At 45.7% G+C, this 4,936-nt stretch overlaps 1 long non-coding RNA gene across 1 annotated transcript; it reads right to left on the reverse strand.

The window, feature by feature from the left end:
* Positions 1-473: 473 nt before the first annotated feature.
* LOC125319319 lies at positions 474-3,336 on the reverse strand. The gene is made up of 3 exons (XR_007200661.1): positions 2,899-3,336; positions 1,266-1,268; positions 474-608 (listed from the first exon to the last, which is right to left on the reverse strand). It is a non-coding gene; the product is annotated as an uncharacterized LOC125319319 (long non-coding RNA).
* Positions 3,337-4,936: the final 1,600 nt, after the last annotated feature.

Here is a 4,936-nt window from a genome sequence, read left to right on the forward strand (position 1 = left end):
TTAGGTCCGGGCGGCTGGAGTAAACTGCCTCCATGGTTTCAATGCAGTCATGCTGTATGGGGTCCTCAGTAGCCTTGCCCTGGAGGTAAGCTGCTGGGTTTAAAACGTTGGTTACTTGGATACTCACATCCTCCGATTCTGCTAGGACAGCTTGGTGTTTGAGAAAGCGAGATGGGGTTAACCAGTGATTTCCTTTCTGTGTGAGCACTGCTGACACTGTGTGAGAGACAAAAACAGTTATCTGCTGGCCCAGTGCAAACTTGCGGGCTTCTTCTCTGTTCAGGATCACAGCTGCCACTGCACGCAGGCAGGAGGGCCATCCTTGGCTGACCACGTCCAGCTGCTTGGAGAAATAAGCCACTGGACTTCTGTATGGTCCCAGCTTCTGTGCCAAAAGTCCCAGCGCCAGTCCTTGTCTCTCATGTGAGAACAACAGAAAAGGTTTAGTGACATCCAGTATGCCCAATGCCGGAGCTTGCATTAACTCACGTTTCGGAGTTATCAATGCATTATTAGTCTCTGGTGTCCAGCATAGGTGAGTTCCCCCAGTCTCTTTTAGGAGTTGGTATAAAGGTTTCACAATGAGTCCATAGTTGTAGATTCATAATCTACACCATCCTGTCATTCCCAGAAAAGTTCTCAGTTCTTTGGTTGTAGTTGGCTGGGGCATGTAGGTACAAAAATGCTGTTAGTGAGGATTTTCTTGTTATTTTCTAAGTCTGTGAGAGACTTTTCTCTCTCACAGAAGAGGTAGCAGGGAATGTAAACAACCAAGCCACCTGCAACCTTGAAAAGTCTTGTTTATGGTATAGTAGAAAATATTTTGATAATGGATGTTTTAGGATTTTGGCCAATCACCCCCAAGGGGTGGCTGGTCCTTTGTCCAATTAGACTATGAAGAAAAAAGTCTATAAAGAGTTTGTAAAATAATTAAATGAATCAATCTTGCTGCACAATTCCTGCCTGCTGGATCTTCTCCTCCTCCTCCTCCCTATGGCTGCGGGACACGGTGATATACCGTAGGAATCAGGCCTGCGGTAATAGGGGCATTTGACAAATTGCCTCCTTCCTGTTGTCTCCCAAGGCTCTCTCCCCTCCTGCCAGTTCATACCCCAGATATGTAACTTTCTGGAGGACTAGCTGAGCCTTTTCAGGAGAGACTCTATATCCACTTAGAAAATTTAAAAGACTTACAGTCCAGTTCTTGCAGTCTTCACGGGTCCTTGTTGCTATCAGTAGGTCATCAACGTACTGCAGAAATGTACCTTCTCCAAGTGGTGGTGTCCAGGCTTCCAGTTCTTGGGATAATTGACCTCCAAATATCATGGGGCTATTTTTGAATCCTTGTGGCAATACAGTCCATGTGAGCTGACTCTTTCTCCCTGTTTTGGGGTTTTCCCTTTCAAAGGCAAAAATTTCCTGACTCTCTTTATCTAATGGCAGACAAAAGAAAGCATCTTTTAAATCTAAAACTGAAAACCACACCGAATCACTTTGTAATTTTGTAAGTAAAGTATAAGGATTGGCTACTATGGGATGCAGTGTTTTTGTTATTGCATTTATTGCTCTCAGGTCCTGGACTAACCGCTAACTTCCATTTGGCTTTTGTACTGGTAGAATTGGGGTGTTGTAGAGGGACCTACACTCTCTCAGCAACCTTTGATCAATAAATTTTGCAATTATTGGTTCTATACCCACCCGTGCTTCATGCCTTAGTGGATATTGTCTGACTGACACCGACTGTGCCCCTTCTAATAATTCAATAACCACTGGGGAAGCTCATTTTGATCTTCCCGGGATTTTGACATCCCATACTAGTGGGATTACTTGATCTCTTATCTCATAATCTATGGGTATTCCTTCTTTTTCAAGGATATTTGCTAAACTTAAGGCCAAAATTAATTTTTCTTCAGGAACCTGTAGTCTCATTCCTCGCCCTGTGAATTCTATTTTTGCTTGTAACCAGGTTAATAGATCTCTGCCTAGCAGGGGTTTAGGCAAGTTTGGAAGATATAGAAATTGGTATAGTCCCATCCTTTTGCCTAATGTAAATTTTAAGGGTCTCAAAAAATAGGCTTTCTCAGTTTTCCCTGTAGCCCCAACAACTTCATTACTTACAGGACTCAAAGTCTGATTCAGGACTGAGAATGTGGCTCCAGTATCCACCAAAAACTCCACCTCCCGTTCCCCTAGCTTAACTTTGACCAGCGGGTCAGCTAGGGAGGGACCCGCCGGTGCCTGTCACTCCTGGTACATCTGTGCTACAGTCACTGGTCCCGGTGGCGCTGATGATTGTGGCGCTGGGGTCGCGGCACGGTTCATAGGACAATCTCGTTTCCAGTGCCTGGGCTGACCGCATAACAAACATTGGTCTGAGCCTGGGCGTTGCTGCCTTTGTTCTCTGGGTGGGGGCCTTCTCCCACCCCTGGGGAATCCTGATCCCCTGACTTGGGCCACTGCGACTGTGTGGGGCTGTGCCCTGTTTTTATAAACTTCCCATGCCACTGCCAGAAGTTTCTCTAAGTTTCGGTTATCTGGTTCCTTAATCTTTTGCAGTTTTCTACGTATATCTGGTGCTGATTGCCCCATCAATAAGGATATTAACTGTTGCTGCCCAATTTCAGAAGCTGGGTCCAGTGTAGTGTGTCTTCTCATATTATCCCTTAATTTTTCTGTAAATGCACCTGGGGATTCAGTGGTTTCTTGGTGAATACTGAATAACAATGACCAGGTAACTGTTTTAGGTATAGCATTTAGAAGCCCCCAGTGTACTAATTTCCTGTATCGAACTAAGAACGGGTATGTTTGTGGATCATTGGGGTCCCAGTGTGGATCTCCTGTAGGAAAAATGTTATCTACATTTCCATGCAATGTCCCAGCAGTTATCTGTCCCTGCACGTGTGTTCTTGCTGTGGATACTACAGCAGCTTTTTCTGTCTCAGTTAATTCTGACAGCACGAGGTCTATATCCTCCCAATCAATATCTTGATTTCTAACAACCAATTCAAACCTCTTTGCTACCTTTTCAGGGTCTTCTCTATGCATTCTGGCTGCCTCCCTCCAGGTATCTAAATCCAAAGCTGTAAATGGTGTTTTAACTTTTGTTATTCCCCCATCTGGCCCCACCACTTGTCTAAGTGGTGCTATGAGCTTCTTTTCTACAGGGGTCTTGCTCCTAGTTCTGGATGATATTCCTGAGCCAGTCTCACTTGTTCCTTCATCCCCACTATCCTCTGAGGATGTTTGGGGTGCTGGGGACATTGCTCCCGATGTTAGGGTGCCACCACTGTGCCCCATTAACTCCTGGGTTTCCAAGGGATCCTGGTCTCTCTCAGCTTTGAGCTTTAACATCTTTGCCCAATACTGCATGATGAGCAACACCTCTTCATGCAGTTTTTTCCTTTTTCCTCCTTTTCTAGGAGGAGGACCATAGAGTCCTGTGGTGCCAGATTGATGCCACATTGTTTCTGCCACTCTGGTTTGCGTCTTAAGGTAAAAAACCAATCTGCATAGGAGAATACATCCCATTTATTTTCCCTCCTTAAAAATAACATTAATTGCAATATAGTGTTATATCTTAAAGAGCCATTCTCTGGCCATTTTTCACCATCATCCATTCTGTAGAGTGGCCACCACTGGTTACAATATTTAATTAGGGTGGTCTTTTTCATATTCCCTCCAGGGACTCCCCCCAGCTCTTTCCAATGTGCCAGCACGCATCCTAGCGGACTTTTCTGGGTTATTTCCTTACTTTCTGATGATCCCATTGCCCCTTTCGTCCTTTCTCCCCCTCTTTTCTCTCTCCACGGCCAAAAACCCCCACAACCAGAGAACCAACTCCTTCTTTCCACAAAGCCATGCTCTGCCACTCTTGTCTAATACCAAGCTCTTTCCTCCAGCAACCTGGACACTGTTCACTCTTTCTAATAGACAACACCATTTTCTAATACATGCACAAAACAAAAACAAAGCAAAACAAAACAGCACAAAACAAACCAAACCCAAGCTTCACAACTGTTTCCACGCTAGGCAAGGGATTTTAAAAGGGAAATTAGCTGGGGCTATATTAGAAAAGCGTTGGGGCCTGGGTGTTCTCAATTCAGTAACTAAAATCTTTCTCCTCTAAAATCCGCCCCCCTTCGGACAGTAAGGTTGAGTTCCAAACCAACGGTTTATATGATTTATACTCATTCACTCTTTGCCAAACGCTTTGCTTTTCTCTGGCCGAGCCCGTCGCCAGGGTACGGAACCGCAGATAGAGCCCTCCACTCGCTTCGTACATTGACAGCACGTCTCATCCACTCTCACTCACACAGCAGCAGAATAGCAACAGACAAAAGAAAAATAGCAGTACAATAGCACATGACAGTGGGGTCCAACCCCTTAAAGGTACCTTTCACAGTGGGGTCCAACCCCTGGGGGTCCAACCCCTTTAAAAGTCGGGGTCCAACCCCTTAAAAGTACTTTTCCTCTTGCCCAGGATTAATTTTGGGAGACCCAGTCTTCCTCGGGACTTTCAACCTACCCTCAGGGACTCGAACCCTGGACCTGCAGGTATTTCTGTGTTTAAAAGGAATAGCAAATACCTTAATTTGGTGCAGATGGTCCTTGTCTGCCCCCACCGTGAGCCAAAGGACAGCTGAGCTCCCCCTGAAAATTCAGGGTCGTGACTGGGAGGTCTGCTTACCCCTGGATCCGGCAGCCAGGCAGAGAGGGTCCCATCTCGGGGTGCCAGATGAATTGCGCTGCAACCGGGCCAGGACACACTTCAGAGACAGAGTCAGAGAAGTGGGTATTTGCTTTACTCGGAGCACTGGGTGTGTGGGGATCGCCCCTCCAAACACACACACCAGTGCTCCCTACAACACAGTATTATGGGTTAAATTATGAATATTCATCACATTCCTTGGGACAGGTGTGGTCATACAAATTATTT

The sequence above is a fragment of the Corvus hawaiiensis genome, chromosome W (assembly GCF_020740725.1).
Source record: "Corvus hawaiiensis isolate bCorHaw1 chromosome W, bCorHaw1.pri.cur, whole genome shotgun sequence".
Lineage (NCBI taxonomy): Eukaryota > Metazoa > Chordata > Aves > Passeriformes > Corvidae > Corvus > Corvus hawaiiensis.